This window comes from Mauremys reevesii, linkage group 3 (assembly GCF_016161935.1).
Source record: "Mauremys reevesii isolate NIE-2019 linkage group 3, ASM1616193v1, whole genome shotgun sequence".
Lineage (NCBI taxonomy): Eukaryota > Metazoa > Chordata > Testudines > Geoemydidae > Mauremys > Mauremys reevesii.
In genome coordinates this window covers 205,524,291-205,545,843 of record NC_052625.1, presented here as the reverse complement: position 1 = coordinate 205,545,843, position 21,553 = coordinate 205,524,291, and the positions used below count along the sequence as shown (strand labels likewise).

At 43.7% G+C, this 21,553-nt stretch overlaps 1 long non-coding RNA gene across 8 annotated transcripts in view; it reads left to right on the top strand.

Annotated features, from left to right (window-relative positions):
- The window catches only part of LOC120401370, a 77,081-nt gene that overhangs the window by 32,575 nt on the left and 22,953 nt on the right, over nucleotides 1-21,553 (top strand). For all 8 annotated transcript variants that reach the window (XR_005596410.1, XR_005596403.1, XR_005596404.1 and 5 more), the window contains one exon: nucleotides 11,687-11,761. This is a non-coding gene — a long non-coding RNA (uncharacterized LOC120401370). The remainder of the gene's footprint in view (nucleotides 1-11,686; nucleotides 11,762-21,553) is intronic.

Sequence of the window (21,553 nt, the reverse complement as noted above, 5' to 3'; positions counted from 1 at the left end):
TGAGGACGGAGAAGAGAAATCGAACTGAGATACGCCGACTATTCGTGTAGCTGAAGTTGCATATCTTAGGTCGACATCCCCCTGCCACCCCCCACCCCCCAGTGTAGACCAGGGCTATAAGGTGCCACAGGACTGTGTCACCTTTTTACAGGAATAGGAGAGTAAGAGTGTTGCCAACTCTCACTATTGTATGACAAGTCTTGTAATATTTCTATTCTATTCCACCCTTATCCCTATAGTATCTGAGCACCTTCCAATCATTCATTAAGCAACATTAATTAACATTAACATCTGTCACACATTTCTTCTCTCATTCTCTCCCCAGGGGCAGAAGTGTACACAGTCTAGTGTAGGTTGTTTTAAATAATATATATATGGTGGTATATGCTTATGTTCAAGAAGATAATATGAAAGAAATGTCTCTTGCACTTAGCCATACCTTAGCCTGGGAAACAATGACTCTGAAAAAGATTTGGGTGTCACGGTGGATCATCAGCTAACCACGAGCTGCTAGTGCAACGCTGTGGCCAAAAGGGCTCATATGATCCTGGGATGCATAAAAAGGGGAATCTTGAATAGGAGTAGAGAAGTTATTTTACCTCTGTATTTGGCACTGCTGCAAAATTGTGTCAATTTCTGGTGTCCACAACTGAAGAAAGATGCTGAAAAAATTCAGAGGGATCAGAGAAAGAACCATGAGAATGATTAAAGGATTAGAGAACATGACACGGTGATAAACTAAATAAATTGAGTTCCTTGAGTCTAACAAAGAGAAAGTTACTTGATTACAATCTATAAGTACCTAGATGGAGTACAAATGTTTGATAATGGACTTTTCGGTCTAGCAGACAAAGGTATAATGTGAGCCAGTGCTGGAACCTGAAGCTAGACAAATTCAGACGGGAAATAAAGCGTAAATTTTGAACAATGAGGGTAATTAACCACCAGAACGATTTTTTTAAAAAGTTGTGGTGGAGTCTCCATCACTGGCAATTTTTAAATGAAGCTTAGTAGTTTGGTTTTTTTAAAAGATATGCTCTATTCAAACAGGAATTATTTGGGGGCAGTTCTGTTGCCTGTGTTATACAGGAGATCAGATTAGATTATCACAATGGTCCTTTTTGGCCTTGGACTCTATGAATCTTAGGGTAGAAAGCCATAACTCCTGGGGGGGGGGAATTTCCTTCCACTGTCATAGATTCCATGGCCAGAAGGGACCATAGTGATCACCTTGTCTGACCTTCTGTATAATACAGGCTGTAGAACACCCCCAAAATAATTCCTAGAAGCAGATCTTTTAGAAAAACATCCAATCTTGATTTAAAAATGGTAAGTGATGGAGAATTCACCACCATTTGTGGTAAATTGTTCCAAATAGTTAGTTACTCTCACCATTAAAAATATACACCTTATTTCCAGTCTGAATTAGTCTAGCTTCAACCAGCCGTTGTATTGTGTTCTATCTTTCTCTGCTAGATTGAAGAGGCCATTATCAAATATTTGTTCCCTGTGTAGATACTTACAGACTGTAATCAAGTCACCTCTTAACCTTCTATTTCTTATGGTAAATAGATGTAGCTCCCTGAGTCTATTGCTATATGGCATGTTTTCTAAACCTTTAATCGTTCTCGTGAGCCATCTCCAATTTATCAACATCTTTCTTGAATTGTGGCCACCAGAACTAGATACAGTATTCCAACAGCAGTTGCAGCAATGCGAAATAGAGAGCTAAAATCACCTCTCTACTCGTACTCAAGATTCCCTTGTTTATACATCCCAGGATCACATTAGCTCTTTTGGCCACAGCGTCACATTGGGAGATAATATTCAACAGATTATCTACCGTGACCCCCAATCTTTTTCAGAGTCACTGCATCCCAGGATAGAATTCTCCCTCCTGTAAGTATGGCCTACATTCTTTGTTCCCAGATGTATACTTGAAATGCATATTTTTTGCTTATGCCCAGTTTACCAAGTGATCTAGATCACTCTGAATCAGTGACCTTTCATTGTGTCTCTTGTCCTTGATTAAGGTAGATCCATCTGAACTATTTAGTGGTTCTGACTTTGATGGGCCATAAATCAGCTTGGTGGTATTGGTGTCAGTGTAATGCTGTATTTCTTGTGCATTCTTTTCTGATCAGTTATCATGTAGAACAACAAGATAGTTAAGACCAAGATAGTTCTTGCTCAAGATAGTTAAGACCAAAGCAGATTGTGAAGAACTTCAAAAAGATCTCACAAAACTAAGTGATTGGGCAACAAAGTGGCAAATGAAATTTAATGTGGATAAATGTAAAGTAATGCACATTGGAAAAAATAACCCCAACTATACATACAATATGATGAGGGCTAATTTAGCTACAACGAGTCAGGAAAAAGATCTTGGAGTCATTGTGGACAGTTCTCTGAAGATGTCCACGCAGTGTACAGAGGCGGTCAAAAAAGCAAACAGGATGTTAAGAATCATTAAAAAGGGGATAGAGAATAAGACAGAGAATATATTATTGCCCTTATATAAATCCATGGTACACCCACATCTCGAATACTGTGTACAGATGTGGTCTCCTCACCTCAAAAAAGATATACTGGCACTAGAAAAGGTTCAGAAAAGGGCAACTAAAATGATTAGGGGTTTGGAGAGGGTCCCATATGAGGAAAGATTAAAGAGGCTAGGACTCTTCAGTTTGGAAAAGAGAAGACTAAGGGGGGATATGATAGAGGTATATAAAAGCATGAGTGGTGTGGAGAAAGTGGATAAGGAAAAGTTATGTACTTATTCCCATAATACAAGAACTAGGGGTCACCAAATGAAATTAATAGGCAGCAGGTTTAAAACAAATAAAAGGAAGTTCTTCTTCACACAGCACACAGTCAACTTGTGGAACTCCTTACCTGAGGATGTTGTGAAGGCTAGGACTATAACAGCGTTTAAAAGGGGACTGGATAAATTCATGGTGGCTAAGTCCATTAATGGCTATTAGCCAGGATGGGTAAGGAATGGTGTCCCTAGCCTCTGTTCGTCAGAGGATGGAGATGGATGGCAGGAGAGAGATCACTTGATCATTGCCTGTTAGGTTCACTCCCTCTGAGGCACCTGGCATTGGCCACTGTCGGTATCACTGCTGCTTATTTTTCCAACTCCCACTGTTCTTTATTACAGCACTCCCAGCATCACTGTCTTCCAGCTTTGGCATTAAAGGTTCCCAGAAGTATGAGTTTGTCTTCACTGTGTATAGCTTTGTGTCATCCAAATCAAAATAGAGCTGTTTTTATTTCTTCTATATGGTTCATGGTTGGAGCATGTGAACTGTTAAGAGTCACAAAGTGTGAATTTCCAGTGGGAAGTCAGTGTCATCAAGCATTTATTTTTGTCCACAGATAAGTCTTGCAGTGATTTCAGGGGGCTGTTTTTAATGGTAAAAACAGTACCATAAATTCCGTCCTCCTCTGCTGGTTTCCCATTCCCAAAGAAGGTATAACCACTTCCTAATTCCTTTATGGAGCCTTTAGCTGCAATTCTGGTTTTGCTGAGGGCAGCTATCCTGATGCTGTATCTAGCAAGTGTTGGCACCAGGGGGCTACTACCTCTGAAATGGATCTTTAATGGCTCCCAGTGGAGCAGATTACTGTCAGACCAATGAAAAAGGTCCACAATAATTATCTTGCATACACAGCAGTTTATTTGAGAAGGAATTACACGAGTGGTAAAGGGTTACATTAAGCACATAACTCCTATGTTAGACATTTAAGAACTATACATTAAGAGGGATACATTCCTCTTAGCGAGCCACTCTATCAGAAACATACACAAACAGGCCCTGTGCTAACCTCACACAGTTCCTGCTTGGCAAACAGAGAAGGTGGTTACCAATTCTACGGACAACTTCTTCTCTCCAGGTCTGGTCTCCTCAGCCTTCTGGTCTGTCTCGGATTGAGGCAAGGTCTTGACTGCCTGGAAACCCCTCTGGTCACAGTCCTACTCGAGCCCACGGAGCAGAGTTTTGGCTACTCTTGTCGAGCAGTTTTTTCAAGTGTCAGTTAAGGAATCCCCCTCTCTCTGACAGTAATTTACTTTGCTTGATTCTTATACTCTTTTTCCTCAAAGAGTCACATGTCTCAAAAGCATGCCCAGTGGGCATGTGGTTATTAATTTTGGCTGATTAGTATTTTAGAAGGGGCTGGAGGGGGTACCAAACAGAGATCACACCACGTTTACTCACTCATCAATCATTCACTCTGGGTCTCTGCGTGGTGTCCTTGCTGTAGGGTCACTATAACCAAATCGACCTGTGCTCCATGCTGGAACTTTATGCATGTCATATTTACTTTTGCATAGGCCCATATTTGCCAACCAATAGGTTGAATATCAATCACATATGCAGGCTTTGCCAGTCCTTTATAAAATCTGCTTCTGCTTAAAGGGACTGTGCTCCCAGGATTCTCTGCAGTTCTTCAGGCATGTTTAAGTCATGTCAAGTTATGCTCAAACCATTCATTCAAAAACGGCCACACCAATTTGGTACCATCCCAACAGCATGTTCCCTTGAAATATATGCACTACATCTTTCAGGTCTTGATTTGTTATCTGTGCTCTATGTTGCCATAGTGCGAGCTCTTGTTTTACGTATAAAATGACTGCTGAGTGGATGATCCAACAGTCACAGTAACCTGGTCATATTAAATTTGGGCAGCCAATGGTTAGGGCCCCTTTTCTAGACCCTTTTCTTATTAGGGTGAGCACTTCTGTCCTGAAAAAGGCTGCTCAATCACCTTGAATGTTGCCAATCATCATTGATCAGAGTCCCAGGTTGCCTGCATGCAAATTTGTGACTATGACTCTCAGTGTTCATCTACACTTGTCACTTCTCCACTCACCTATCACTGCAGGACTTTATTAATGGTGTGTGAATGCTTGTGCATGAGAATTTTTTTTTTAAGTGAGAAGAGTGTTGCACGGGAGCAATCACTCTCCCAGCTGCTGAAGTCAAAGACCAGTGGCACAAAAGATCACAACAACTGGGAACTTCACTAGTTGCAGTGGATAGCTATTGACATCTTTTGTGCCTTGTCAAGCCTTACAACATGTTGTTGTGGTGCTTTTCCAGCTGTTGGAAAAGCAGACTTAGTATGCTGGGGTTAGTCATTTCCCCTTATGGCTACCTTCTCCCTGGTTTAGCCCACCAGCTAAAGTGGAGTCTTGGTGTATGGCCACTGCCTCATACTAAAAAGAATCATAGAATCATAGAACTTAAGATCAGAAGGACCATTATGATCATCTAGTCTGACCTCCCGCAAGATGCAGGCCACAAAAGCTGACCCACCCACTCCTGAAATAATTCTCTCCCTTGACTCAGCTGTTGAAGTCCCCAAATCCTGATTTAAAGACTTCAAGTAGCAGATAATCCTCCAGCAAGCGACCCCTGCCCCATGCTGCGGAGGAAGGCGAAAATCTAAAATGGCATCCCCCCTCGTCGGTTCAGCAACTACTTGATGAAGGAATTCATCAGCTATCATGTCTAGGAAAAGCTGAGCCCTATTATTATTACTAGCATTTGTTCCCCAATCTATATCCGGGAAGTTAAAGTCTCCCATGATCATACAGTTCCCATTAGTATTTACCTCCTTAAAAACATTAAAGAGTTCTCTATCCATATCCAGGCTAGATCCCGGCAGTCTATAGCACACCCCAATCACTATCCCCGGGGAGGCTCTAGTAGTTTTCTTCCCCAATGTGACCATTGCCCAAACAGACTCCGTATTATCCATTCCATTACTAGTTATTTCGTTACAGTTTACCTCATTATTGACATACAATGCTACTCCTCCACCTTTACCTTTGTTTCGGTCTTTCCTAAACAGCACATACCCTTCCATACCTGTACTCCAGTCATGACTACCGTTCCACCATGTTTCGGTTATTCCTACGAAATCCGGTTTCAATTCTCGGACCAGGAGCTCCAATTCCTCCATTTTGTTACCTAGGCTTCTCGCATTGGTGAACAAACATCTAATTTTTGCTGTTTAGCTTCTCTCACCTTTGTTACCCAATTTGGTAGGGACACAATACCATCAGTATGACCTGTTGGTCTAGTATCCATCCCCCCCTCTTCCTTATGTCCAAACCCCTCCCTCTGGCTATATCCGTTCTTATCCTGTTGTCCTCCCTCTCAATGTTTAAATTTGGCGTGGAGAGTGCCTGGACATCTCCCAACTGTCTCCCCCCAATTCCTAGTTTAAAGCTCTTTTGATCAGACTCCTAGAAGTCTATTTCCTTCCCTACTCAGGTGGAGCCCATCCCGTGAGAACAGTTCTCTGTCCCCGAAAGCCTCCCAGTGCCCATACATCCCAAAGCCCTCCTTATAGCACCACTCCCTGAGCCAACTATTTATCATCACAATCCTGTCACCTCTTTGTTGCCCTTCCCTAGGGACAGGTAGAATCCCACTGAAGATCACCTGAGCCTCAATTTCCTTGAGCATCTTACCCAGCCTCGCATAATCTCCCTTGATTCTCTCCAGCGAGAATCTAGCCGTGTCATTCGTTCCTACATGAAGGATGATCAACGGGTTCTTACCTGCTCCTTTTAGGATCCTTTTCAACCGCAGGTCCACATCCCGTATTTTGGCGCCCGGTAGACAGCACACCCTTCTGTTCTCTGGATCGGCCCTGGTCACAGGCCTGTCCAACCTTCTCAGTATGGAATCCCCAATCACGTAGACCTGCCTTTGCCTGGGGACAGTGCGGTCTGCTAACCTATCCCCCGTTCCCCCGGTTGCAAGCTCCTTCCATTCCTATCATCCCTTGTAGTCCCCCTTAAGCCATCCTGCATCCTCCCGGGGCCCAAAGTTAGTGCTGTCTCCATCGACTCCTCCCCTCTTTCTATCGGACTAGCCGCTATTCTCTTCTTCCTTGCCCTCCCACCATCAGCTACCACCTGCTGTACCCCTTCCTCATTCTCCAAACCTTCAAACCTGTTCCTTAGCTCTATTTCTCCTTCACTGGCCCTCCTTTTCCCCTGCCTTCTTCTCACGGTCACATGCTTCCAGTGCCCATGTTCCCCATCCAGCATTCCCCCCTCACAGGCCTTAGCCCCTGCTTTCCCCCTGTACCCCTGGGCATTCCCCTTCAGCCACAGCTTGCCTTTGCTCCATCAGCTGCTCAAACCCCCTTCTAAACTCTACCAGGGTTTCTTTTCCTCCAGCAGCTCTATTAGGCGGCACTTCATGCATACGTACCTCCGTTCCGGCACCCCCGCTAGGACCATGTACATACCGCAGCTGCTGCATGCATTCATCCTCATTGTATCCTCTGCTGCTTGGCTCATGGCTGCTGTTGTCTCTGCCTCTATCGGCATTCTCACCTGGGGACCACAGCACACAAAGCACCGCGCCCCCTGCCCCTTCCCCCTGTAAACTCCCACTCAAACTCCCGTTAGCAGCCCTGTTCGCTGGCTCCTGTGCCGCTGCCTGGCTGGGCGGCCGCTTTTATAGGCCCCCTCTTTAACAAAAAAAACTTCAAAAACAGACTCCAACGAGAAACTGCAGAACTGGAATTAATTTGTAAACTGGATACCGTTAAATTAGGCTTGAATAAGGACTGTGAGTGGATGGGTCATTACACAAAGTAAAAAATATTTCCCCATGCTAATTTTCCCCCTACTGTTACTCACACCTTCTTGTCCACCGTTTGAAATGGGCCATCCTGATTATCACTACAATTTTTTTTCTCCTGCTGATAATAGCCCACCTTAATTGATTAGTCTCATTAGAGTTGGTATGGCAACACCCATTTTTTCATGGTGTGTGTGTGTGTGTGTGTGTGTGTGTGTGTGTGTGTGCGCGCACACCAGTGGGGTCCAGGAGTCTGGTAGAGGGCAAATATACTGGTCACTGGCTGAGTAGTTTTCTGTTCCCTGAGTGACCAGAGCAGGGGCTGCACTAGAGTAATCAGGAACCTGCTAGAACCAATTAAGGCAGACAGGCTGATTAGAACACCTGCAGCCAATCAAGGCAGGCTAATCAGGGCACCTGGGTTTAAAAAGGAGCTCACTCCAGTCAGGGAGGGGGGAGCCAGAGGAGAGGAAGTGTGTGTGAGGAGCTGGGAGCAAGAGGCATAAGGAGCTGAGAGTGAGAGGGTGTGCTGCTGGAGGATTGAGGAGTACAAGCGTTATCAGACACCAGGAGGAAGGTCCTGTGGTGAGGATAAAGAAGGTGTTTGGAGGAGGCCATGGGGAAGTAGCCCAGGGAGTTGTAGCTGTCATGCAGCTGTTACAAGAGGCACTACAGACAGCTGCAATCCACAGGGCCCTGGGCTGGAACCCGGAGTAGAGGGCGGGCCCGGGTTCCCCCCAAACCTCCCAACTCCTGATCAGACACAGGAGGAGTTGACCCAGACTGTGGGGAAGATCACTGAGGTGAGCAAATCTGCCAATAAGCGCAGGACCCACCAAGGTAGAGGAGGAACTTTGTCACAATATATCTTCCTACTATATTTTCCACTGCATGCATCTGATGAAGTGGGCTTTAGCCCACAAAAGCTTATGCCCAAATAAATTTGTTAGTCTCTAAGATGCCACAAGTACTCCTCATTCTTTTTGCTGATACAGACTAACATGGCTACCACTCTGAAACCTGCCTCATACTAGCAGCTGTTGGAGCCACTGGTGAGAGCTGAATGTGAAACGAGGACCAACAAAAGAAAATAATTCAAAGAATGTGTGACCCAGGGACCCCTTAATACCAAGAAGCAGAGGACATAGGGGGTGAATAGATTTTTACATGGATCTCCCTGGATTAGATATCTGCATAATAGTTCAGCAAATGGTGGCATGTGATGTCTGTACCAAGAGCAAGTAATCATAAGTGTATCTATAATGAAAATTATGCTCTTAAGGTCTTGGAGTTAAGGCGGGTCGCCAAGAAGTGACATACCTCAAAGATGTCCCCTTTCAGGCAGGAGGTAACTGGACACTTATCTCTTCCTGCCTAGCCACTTGTGTATTGTATGCCTATGTGTATGCTGAGGCAGGTATGAACTGAGAAATTGTGAAACCTACAAGCAAGGGGTGTCCTGTTTGTGAATAAAGACAAAGGATTGGTCTGGTACATCTTGGAGTATAAAAAGATACACAGACTCTTCACCTAAAAGGCATGCATGTCTCATGAAAGAAGGGTCATGGCCAGTCTGGCTGTAAAGCACTGCAAGAATTTTGGTTGAACAATACTTATTAGACGTGAGAGTATCTTGTTAATTAAATCTAGGCTTTAGATTGTGCATTGTCTTCCATGTAATCAAGTATCAGAGGAGTAGCCGTGTTAGTCTGTATCTGTAAAAGCAGCAAAGAGTTCTGTGGCACCTGATAGACTACCAGACATATTGGAGCATGAGCTTTCGTGCTATCCGACGAAGTGGGTATTCACCCACGAAAGCTCATGCTCCAATACGTCTGTTAGTCTATAAGGTGCCACAGGACTCTTTGCTGCTTATCCATGTAATCATTTGTTTCCAATGCTTCTACTAGACTCTCTATGCTTTGTTAAATATACTTAATTTCACTATAAACAAAGTGCTGTGAATTAAATTGAGCAGTTATCTGAAGTGAAACTGGTAAGTTGGAGTGTAATGCTTCTTTGGAAGCAGCAGATTGGTGAATACTATGAATGTCCAGTGAACAGGGGCGGCTCTAGGTATTTTGTCGCCCCAAGCACTGCAGGCAGGCTGCCTTCGGCGGCTTGCCTGCGGGAGGTCCCCGGTCCCGCACATTTGGTGGCACACCTGCGGGAGGTCCACTGAAGCTGTGGGACCAGCAGACCCTCCGCAGGCATGCTGCCAAAGGCAACCTGCCTGCCACCCTTGCGGCGACCGGCAGAGTGCCTCCCATGGCTTGCCACTCCAGGCATGCGCTTGGCGTGCTGGTGCCTGGAGCCACCCCTTCTAATGAACCAAGAGTTAGACACTTCATGGAGATGCTTGGGTTGCTAACCTGAAAAAAGTGACAGCAGGGCCTGCAAAGCCTAAAGGGAAGTGTTTGGGTTGCCTGTGCCTGGTGGAGTTGGGGAGAGGACCCACTACATGCTAAGAGCAGGTAGTGGCTCGATGTCTAGTTGGCAGACCGTTTCAAGCGGAATGCCTCAGGGGTTGGTCCTGGGGCCGGTTTTGTTCAACATCTTTATTAATTATCAGAGGGGTAGCCGTGTTAGTCTGGATCTGTAAAAGCAACAAAGAATCCTGTGGCACCTTATAGACTAACAGACGTTTTGCAGCATGAGCTTTCGTGGGTGAATACCCACTTCTTCGGATGCAAGGAATGATCTTTATTAATGATCTGGATGATGGGATTAATTGCACCCTCAGCAAGTTTGCAGATGACACTAAACTTGGGGGAGAGGTAGATATGCTAGAGGGTAGGGATAGTGTCCAGAGTGACCTAGACAAACTGGAGGATTGAGCCAAAAGAAATCTGATGAGGTTCAGCAAGGACAAGTGTAGAGTCCTGCACTTAGGAAGGAAGAATCCCATGCATCTCTACAAGCTGGGGACTGACTGGCTAAGCAGCAGTTCTGCAGAAAAGGACCTAGGGATTACAGTAGACGAGAAGCTGGATATGAGTCAACAGTGTGCCCTTGTTGCCAAGAAGGCCAATGGCATATTGGGCTGTATTAGTAGGAGCATTGCCAGCAGATTGAGGAACGTGATTATTCCCCTCTATTCGGCCACACCTGGAGTATTGTATCCAGTTTTGGTCCCCCCAGTACAGAAGGGATGTGGACAAATTGGAGAGAGTCCTATGGAGGGCAACAAAAATGATTAGGGGGCTGGGGCACATGACTTACGAGGAGAGGCTGAGGGAACTAGGGTTATTTAGTCTGCAGAAGAGAAGAGTGAGGGGGGATTTGATAGCAGCCTTCAACTACCTGAAGGGGGTTCCAAAGAGGACAGCACTCGGCTGTTCTCAGTGATGGCAGATGACAGAACAAGAAGCAATAGTCTCAAGTTTCTGTGGGAGAGGTCTAGGTTGGATATTAGGAAACACTATTTCAATTGGAGGGTGGTGAAGCACTGGAATGGGTTACCTAGGGAGGTGGTAGAATCTCCATTCTTAGAGATTTTTAAGGCCCGTCTTGACAGAGCCCTGGCTGGTGTGATTTACTTGGGGTTGGTCCTGCTTTGAGCAGGGGTTTGGACTAGATACCTCCTGAGGTCTCTTCCAACCCTAATCTTCTATGATTCTACTATTAGGGCAAGTGTGGAGAGGTGGTTGAAAACCCATCTCAAATTCAACTGCTTCTAGGCTGCACACAACCAGGGAGTGCTTATACTTATCAGCCCTCCACACCACCCTGAGTCTGTTTTCAACCACCTCTCCACACTTGTCCTTATAAAAAAGTAATAAAAAGGTAATAATTGGAGATATACCGATCTCCTAGAACTGGAAGGGACCTTGAAAGGTCATCGAGTCCAGCCCCCTGCCTTCACTAGCAGGACCAATTTTTGCCCCAGATCCCTAAGTGGCCTCCTCAAGGATTGAACTCACACCATTGTGTGTGCTGTGCTGTGGGCGAGAGCTGTATAAAGGACATCTTATTAAACTCTTCATTTTTATCTGTACTTTAACAGAGCCTTCCTGAATTTTGCAATGATCTGCTTTCTTTTTGTTTTGTTTCTTGCCAACTTGGAACAAAAGTCCTTAAAAGTGAAAGAAGAGCTCTGCAATCAATGTCTAAATATAGATTGGGAGCAGACTGCAAGCTCAGGCAAGGTAATTATCCTGTCACACAAAGGGAGAACAAAGAGAGTAATACACAAGGTTCAGCATCTCCCCTTGCGCTCAGCTCCTGCTTTAATCATTATTATCCTGTTGGCTGGCAACTGGGAATGTTTATAAAGCAGAAGAGCACAGTCCTTACAGTTTGTGATATATTTATTACATAAAAACAAATAGTGCTGCTAAGTCATTGGTTGTCACTAACCATGGCCCTAAATTTACTTAGGGAAAAGAATAATAAATACAATTGTCACCTGTTTTGGAGATGGCAGCTGCAGACAAAGCAAGCACAGGAGGAACAAAGCCTACCCATGGGAGCACCAGATCTGATTTTGTCTGATATATGTAATACACGCACACAGGTTAATAGTGCATTCTTTATTTTAGTACTATTAATGTCTTGCACTTTTCATACAGATGAATGCCAAAGAACAAGATATCTGTATACATGCAAGAACTGCTTCCTTCACAAATGTACATAGCTTCTGCAACTTCCTAAAAATTACATAAGAACATAAGAATGGCCATACTGGGTCAGACCAAAGGTCCACCTAGCCCAGTATCCTGTCTTCTGACAGTGGCCAGTGCCAGGTGCCACAGAGGGAGTAAACAGAACAGGGAATCATCAAGTGATTCATTCCCTGTCACCCATTCCCAGCTTCTGGCAAATAGAGGCAAGGGATCTCTCTACAGGCGAGTCTCATCTTATGCTGGGGTTACGTTCCACTGTCAGCACGTAAAGCAAAAAACACGTAGGAACATTATTTAAATTGTTATTTTTCTCTTCTTTTTTTTTTTTTTACCTACTGTGCAAAGCTGAATTTGTTCATGTTAAATGCGCGTAAGATGAGACTTGCCTGTATATAAAGGCTGCCCATATCTGCCCATCCTGGCTAATAGCCAATGATGGACCTATCTTCCATGAATTTATCTAGTTCTTTTTTGAACCCTGTTAGAGTCTTGACCTTCACAACATTCTCTGGCAAAGAGTTCCACAGGCTGACTGCATTGTGTGAAGAAATACTTCCTTTTGTTTGTTTTAAACCTGCTGCCTATTAATTTCATTTGGTGACCCCCTAGTTCTTGGGTTTATGAGAAGGAGTAAATAACACTTCCTTATTCACTTTCTCCACACCAGTCATGATTTTATAGACCTCAATCATATCTAGTTCACAGAAGGCCCTGAAGACAGAAGGATCCAGACCATATGACCCAGCCAAGGCTGTATACAAAAAGTAGTTATCAGTGGTTCCCTGTCCAACTGGGGAACCACTCAAAAGTGTCCACTGAAATTAGGACAAGAAACAATTGGCTCAATTGGAAGCAAAAGAGATTGAGGTTAGATATTAGGAAAAACTTTCTAACTATAAGGATATTTAACAACTGGGATAGATTAGTGAAGGAGGATGGGGAATCCCTGTTTTTGGAGGTTTTTAAGAACAAAAGTTTGACAAACACCAGTCAGGGATGGTCCATTACTTGGTCTTAACTCATCGCGGGTCCTTTCCAGGACTCCAGGGGTCCTTTCCAGCCCTACATTTCTATGATTGCATGGCTACATTGGATCTCAGTGAGCCAAATATTCTTGTTGTTATCTCTGCATGTTGTGTTTTACAAAGCAAAGGGGGAAATATTGCCAGCAGGGAGGAGGGGATGAGTAGTGAAACACAACAACACTAACTAGAGCACATGGAGGTGCTATCCAGCTGAAGGACACTTTAAGAGAGTATTATGACAGAGTGCCATAGCATAAAAGTGTGCTGTTGTGTGCTCTTTTGTGTCACATAATGAAAATACTACTTGGTTTCTATGTAAATGCACTATTAGGACAGTAAAGATGGAATAGGAGATGATTTTGGGATAGGTCAGATGAATGTTTTGTAATACAAAATAAATCATGATTATTACAAAACCAAAATTGTTGAGACATAATCAGCAATGATCAGATGAAAAAAACATTCAAAGGAAATTAAAAACAAAGTGTGTGGTGTGGAATGCTCCTACATGAGTCACAGACCAGGATATATGTATCCATAGCAGTTCTTGTTTTCCACTGTGGTCAAGTGAAATGGGCACTGCGACAGGCTATGGTGGCATCTTGCCAGCTGGGGATGTGTGCATAGCACAGGGCCTGGAAATATAGAATTGGTCACAGTGTGCAATGGCTGGTGGGGTGCAAGTCTCTTGCCATTTTACTTCACTGTATTCTGAAACATTAGAGTTTGTTCTCTGAAGAACTTCATTATGTCTTGGTACATTTCTCAGTCCATCTCTTGGTACTTCTCTTTTTCCTCAAGCAGGATCTACCTCCAATCCCCTGCTTTTTGTGAACCTTCCCCAGAGACCATAAGAAGGTTTGAAAACATGTTCTCCCATGTTTGTTTCTTCTTTCACCTAATCAAGGTAAATCGTTCAACTGATATGGAGACCTTGCAAGGAGGCTGTGGCTGCTAAAACGAGACAGATTTAAAGGCTTAGTGGAAAGGAAAAGATAAGTGGCAAAACTCTATACAAATTTCCCATAAAGATATCCATAAAAATATGAAAAGGATAAGACTTGCTTCACTGCTGCTATCTTCAGGACTGTTCACCAGCTCATTGCTTGCGGGGGGACTATTCAAAGCCTGCATCTGCATGGGATGAGGGGAGGGGGCACAGTCTGCTAGGTGGCCTTGGCTTTAGAAGTAAGGATAGTGCAGTAAATATTGCTAAATTTGTTACCAGGCAGTGGTGATTATGGCTGACATATCACTCTTGAAAGTAACAAAGACCCAGAGAAGGCAGCTGCTCAAAGTCACCCTGACCTGTATGCTGCCAGGTTCATGACAAAAATGGTGTCTCTGAAGCTCATTAATCAAAAATTTTCCAAGATTGTGCCAGAAGACAAAAGGGACATATGTAAGAAGATAAACTTAAAATTCCATAAGTGAAGAAGATTCGTCAGAGCTGCTTAGCACCGCCAGCCAAAACAAAGTCAAGCCCTCTAAGCCAACAACATACTGTTTCTACCATGTCTACCTCTGAATCAAAGCACAGCATGCAAGTGAATTGTTTTTGTCTTGGACTGGAAAACCAAAGCATTGTCTTTTTCAATATTTACGAAAGGTTTATTTTTCATGTTTATTCATAAAAATCATGTAGTTTGAATGACCTGTTACTGGTGTGCTTGTTTGCTTTTTTAAAGATATTTTAAAAACATTTCTTGCACTGTATTTGAATACTCAAACTGATATTTGAGCATTTGCAAGCATTGCTTTATGATGGTCAAAAATCTTTCTGGATGTCCTGCAAAAAGGTTACATCTATAAATGATTATATGGTCATAGTCCTTAAATGGTTACAGTCTTCTCTAATTGAACTGCCAGGGCACATTTTAAAATAAAATTGCTACTTGAAAAGGCAATTCCCTTGTTCCCTGCCTGCACACATTCAGATGCCATTTTGGAAGAAGAGTGAGGAGGGGGATGATGGCTCTGGGCCCATGAAGAGATGGCAAGGAAATGAGAGTGGATGTTAATTCATACACCAGAGCTCCCTTCCTCTTCCTCATTGGGTTCTGTATCTGCATTCATGTGCATGGGGTTTGGCTGGGTCTTACAGAGCGCCAGTCTGTCTGTGGGTCATGCATCTTCCATGTCACCCACCTTGAGCTCTTTGTCGCTGGACACTTCCGGGGTTCCTTCCTCCAAGTTTTGTGAGGTGTTCACCATCACTTGTGGGGGCACCCTGCTTACTCAAAGGGCCTACCTCCCACAGCCAGCTATGCAGCCTGTACACAAATCTTCTCACCCAAGATCTTCCTCTCTCTCACCACTGCATTAGAAAGTTCTGAATCCTGCTCATTCCCCAGACCTGCAATCTCATATTCATCTTTGACCTTTCACTTTCCTTTAACCTTTTACATTCAAACTGTTCCTAAGTCTTGTTGCTTTTTTTCTCAGTAATATAGCCAAAATCTGTGGTTTGGTGATATCTTACTCAGGGATTGTGTATGCTTGAGTTTTGCTGCTTTACTTATATCAGTATAAGACTTGGTCTACACTAGAAAGTTTTGCCAGTAAAGCTTTCCTTATTTCAGCACATTTCTGCATGCACTCACACTCAATTTTGAGTCCTCTTGATAAAATCTTGACTTTCTGTCAGTGGCTGAAAACTACCTCCACAAACAACATACACCATCTACTGGCACTGCTTTAGTCCTTCTATATGTGTAGGAGAGGTAGTCTCTCTTAAAGTCAGGACAGTCGCACCCTGTTACAATTCTTGAGGGTACCAGGGTTTTGAGGCAACTGAGGCATTGATCACTACCCGTTGAGTCCAACAATCTAGCCAGCTTTTTATCCACTTTCTAGTCCATTAATCCAATCCATACTTTTTTAACTTGTTGGCAAGAATACTGTGGGAGACCATATCAAAAGCTTTGCTAAAGTCAAGATATATCACATCTACTGCTTTCCCCATATCCACAGAGCCAGTTATCTCATCATAGAAGGCAATCAGGTTGGTCAGGAATGACTTGCCCATGGTAAATCCATGTCGAATGTTCCTGATCACCTTCCTCTCCTCCAAGCACTTCAAAATGGATTCCTTGAGGACCTGCTCCATAATTTTGCCAGGGACTGAAGTGAGGATGACCGGTCTGTAGTTCCCCGGGTTCTCTTTCTTTCCTTTTTTAAAATATGGGCACTATATTTGCCTTTTTCCAATCATATGGGACCTCCCCTGATCACCACGAATTTTCAAAGATGCAATCACATCAGCCAACTCCTTCAGCACCCTTGGATGCATTAGATCTGGACCAATGGACTTGTGCATGTCCAGCTTTTCTAAATAGTCCTTAACCTGTTCTTTCATCACTGAGGGCTGCTCGCCTCCTCCCTATATTGTGTTGCCCAGTGCAGCAGTCTGGGAGCTGACCTTGTCTGTGAAGACTGAGGCAAAAAAAGCACTGAGTACTTCAGCTTTTTCCACATCCTCTGTCACTAGGTTGCCTCCCCCATTCAGTAAGGGTCCCACACTTTCCCTGATCACCTTCTTGTTGCTAACATACCTGTAGAAACCCTTCTTGTTATCCTTCACATCCCTTGCTAGCTGCAACTCCAATTATTCCTTGGCCTTCCTGATTACACCCCTGCATTCTCGAGCAATATTTTTATACTCCTCCCTAGTCATCTGTCCAAATTTCCACTTCTTGTAAGCTTCCTTTTTGAGTTTAAGCTCACCGAAGATTTCACTGTTAAGCCAAGCTGGTCCGCCTGTCATATTAGCTATTATTTCTGCACTTTGGGGTGGTTTGTTCCTGCGTCCTCAATAAGGCTTCTTTAAAATACAGCCAGCTCTCCTGGAATCCTTTCCCCCTTATATAGTTCCACTAAACAATAAGAGGAGGGGGCCCTAGCTGGCAAAAGATGTTATCCATGTCACCCAGGAAGTGATGAGAGAGCCTGGAGGCACTTGGAGCTGGGAGAAGGGCCTCTGGAAAACTGTACCTTCACTCAGAGCAGGGAGCAGATATGGAGACAGAATTCCCTGTAATCTCCATTGGGAGCCTCTGCAGAAAAGCTAGGGATTCCTATCTCCATCTCTTAGAGCAGAGGAAGTGGCTGAGGAGGGGAAGGAAATCTCCTCTTAATGAAGTACTGTACTTAATAGCTACTTGGTAGATGTTGATTGTTGCAATCAAGAAGAGACCCACATTGGACCTAATTATAGTGCAGTTAAATTTAACTACATGATGAGTGAAAGAGCTGAGTGTATTGCAGCCTTTCAGGATGCTGACTCCATTTTACTGTAACTTTGTTTTTGTCTACATGGGGGGTGGGCATGAGACACATGAAATTTGTAGTGTTGGATCCTGTTCCTGAGACTAGTGCCTACTACCAAAACCAAGGTCTATATATAAATATAGGGAAAGTTATTAGACTCTCCATTTTGGAAATACAGTGTGAGGGGATAGCACTGGCAATCCATGGCATAAACTCAAGAGGGAGAAGTGCCCTCGTCTGGTAGCCAGGATACCACGAATTCTAGTATCACATCTTGAACTTATTAGTGTGAATGATTCTGTGTTCTTCACAGCCCTTGTCACAGAGCTCAGACCCCTACCTTAGGAGGCAGGCAAATATAATTTCCCCCTTTTACAGATGAGATAACTGAGGATCTGAGATGTTACACAAGCCTACTTCTTACAGACATGAAAATAGAACTCAGGTCTCAGAGAAGGCAAATCCAACTTTCATCCACTTGACCGCACCGCCTCTTAGGAAGATTGCCAAGTGTGTGCGTTTGGCAATGCACTCTTTGCAAAGGGTGACTCCTGCATGTCCACCCCTTCAAAGTATTGAGACACAGATGAATATGTCTAGCAAATGATTGCACATGCTGGAATTTCTGTATAGTGAATGAGGTAAAGGGCTGGAGGAAGACAATGGAGGGTGCTGTGGTGAAGGCATGAGTTGGGATCTAGGGGAACTAGATTATAACCTTGGCTTTGCCACAGACTCCCTGAGGGATGTTGGGTAAATCACAAACTGGAATTCTGAGGGACACTAACCTTGGCCTTAGTCTCTGTGCCTCAGGTCCCCATAGGTAAAACACACACAGGAGTGTTGTGTAAATAAGTTCAGTTACACGTATAAGGTGCAAGAACATGGAGCTGTGCATGCAGAGGTGGGGGCACTGGAAGGATATTGGTGCTCGAAGCTTTCCCAGGTGTAGAGGACTCTGTAATGGAGCTGTGCCAGCGCTGGAAGTAAGTGGAGGGGCTCTGAATCTGTGTTCTATAGTAGGGGAGAAAAGAGAGCAGAGAGACTATAGGCAGGGGGAAAAGTGAGGGGGGCAGCAAAGAGCTGCTCTTCTGATGTCTATGTAGAGGTGTAGAGGATCCCCACTGAGCTTTAGGAGGCTCATTGGTTCCTCATTGCAAGCCTCAGTGAATCAGTGGGGACAACCCTATCCCTGAAACTTTAAGTTTATTTGGGGGTGAAGATTAAAGAGGTTGATGAATGAGATAAGGATGTCATTGGAAGTCCTGCCTTAACCGGAAAGCCTGCCTTACCTCAGCATCACAGGAATGATGATGTAACCATAAATTATGTTGTGACCGGGTGCCTGGACGGGCCACACTGAGGATGCCACACTCAGTACAGACTGCAAGAAACAGGGCACATAATCCCCAAAATTGGTGGTTTATTCTATAATTAGATTCACCAGGCCTGTAACAAAAAAGCTTCTGTAGTACCACACAGGTTAACAAGAAGCCAAACAGTCTCTTTTAGGCATTCAAGACCTTGGCTCCCATCTACACAACCAAATCTAATATAATGAGGAGTTACTGAAAACTTCATTCACCATACTTAAAGTTGTACCAATCCCAAAGGATCAGACACTTACCCTCAGGTTAATATGAATCTCAGATCTTACCCAGATATCATGCTGTCAGCCAATTCTTAATACTAAATTTAAATTTATTAATAAAAGGAAAAAGTAGAGTTATAATTGGTTAAGAGATCAATATACATACAAACGTGTATATAAAATTTCTAATTTGTCTCGGTCCCTCTGTATCCCATCCCTACCCTCCAGCGTATCTACCACTCCTCCCAGTTTAGTGCCATCTGCAAACTTGCTGAGGGTGCAGTCCACGCCATCCTCCAGATCATTAATGAAGATACTGAACAAAACTGGCCCCAGGACCAACCCTTGGGGCACTCCGCATGATACCAGCTGCCAACTAGACATGGAGCTGTTGATCACTACCCATTGAGCCCAATGATCTAGCCAGCTTTCTATCCACTTTATAGTCCATTCATCCAACCCATAATTTTTTAACTTGCCAGCCAGAGTTCTGTGGGAGACTGTATCAAAAGCTTTGCTAAAGTCAAGGAATAACATGTCCACTGCTTTCCCCTCATCCACAGACCCATTATCTCCTCATAAAAGGCAGTTAGGTTAGTCAGGCATGACTTGCTCTTGGTGAATCCATGCTGACTGTTCCTGATCACTTTCCTCTTCTCTAAGTGCTTCAGAATTGATTCCTTGAGGACCTGCTCCATGATTTTTCCAGAGACTGAGGTGAGGCTGACTGGCGTGTAGTTCCCCGGATCCTCCTTCTTCCCTTTTTTAAAGATGGGCACTACAGTAGCCTTTTTCCAGTCATCCGGGACCTCCCCCAATTGCCATGAGTTTTCAAAGAAAATGGCCAATGGCTCTGCAATCACATCCGCCAACTCCTTTAGCACCCTTGGATGCAGCGCATCTGGCCCCATGGACTTGTGCTCATCCAGCTTTTCTAAATAGTCCTGAACCACTTCTTTCTCCACAGAGGGCTGGTCACCTCCTCCCCATACTGTGCTGCCCAGTCAATAGTCTGGGAGCTGACCTTGTTCATGAAGACAGAGGCAAAAAAATCATTGAGTACATTAGCTTTTTCCACATCCTCTGTCACTAGGTTGCCTCCCTCATTCAGTAAGGGGCCCACACTTTCCTTGACCTTCTTGTTGTTGCTAACAGACCTGAAAAAACCCTTCTTGTTACTCTTAACATCTCTTGCTAGCTGCAACTCCAAGTGTGATTTGGCCTTCCTGATTTCACTCTTGCAATATTTTTATACTCCTCCCTGGTCATTTGTCCAATCTTCCACTTTTTGTAAGCTTCTTTTTTGTGTTTAAGATCAGTAAGGATTTCATGTTAAGCCAAGCTGGTCGCCTGCCATGTTTACTATTCTTTCTACACATCGGGATGGTTTGTTCCTGCAACCTCAATAAGGATTCTTTAAAATACAGCCAGCTCTCCTGGACTCCTTTCCCCCTCATGTTATTCTCCCAGGGGATCCTGCCCATCAGTTCCCTGAGGGAGTCAAAGTCTGCTTTTCTGAAGTCCAGTCTCTGTATTCTGCTGCTCTCCTTTCTTCCTTGTGTCCTTTATACTGATAAAATATAAGAATAAAATGGATTCATTTCAGAAAAAGAAACATATTAATTGATACTGCTGGCTGGATTAGTAGGATATACTAGCTAGCAAAATAATCCTATGGGCTACATCTACCTGGAGACCTTGGTCCTATGGCTTAGACCTGAGATGAAAGGATCAGGCCCAAGGCTTCTCTTTTAAGTTCTTCTAGGAGGTTGACAAGCCTCCTCACAGAAACTGTCACAGCAGGACTTTCCTCCAGGGAAGAATAGGCCATGCAGATAGTTTATGGACTATTGCTTTGAAGTTAATCTCCTATTTCCTATGCATACACATGTAAACTAGTTACACTTACAGTAGAACCTCAGAGTTACAAACACCTTGAAATGTAATTTTATAAAAAGATTAAACTTGTATTTAAACAATAAAACAAAAATGGCCCTGAAACATTAGGGAAAGTTACTGTTTAGTATTTGTGAGATGATAAAATGCAAAGAAAATGTTTTCCTTAAGATTTAACATATCTTAAATATGTTAACAGGAAATATTTTGCGTTATTAACTTATTTGGCTCATTTCACAAACTAGAAAGAAAAAAGAAAAATGTAAATATTTAGACACTCACTCTCTCACACACACACACATCCCCCCACAAAATATGTCACAGTTGAAAGTTACAGAGTGGTAGCCGTGTTAGTCTGTATCAGCAAAAAGAATGAGGAGTACTTGTGGCACCTTAGAGACTAACAAATTTATTTGGGCATAAGCTTTCGTGGGCTACAGCCCACTTCATCAGATGCATGGAGTGGAAAATACAGTAGGAAGATATATAGATACACACACACACACACAAACACACACACAACATGAAAAGATG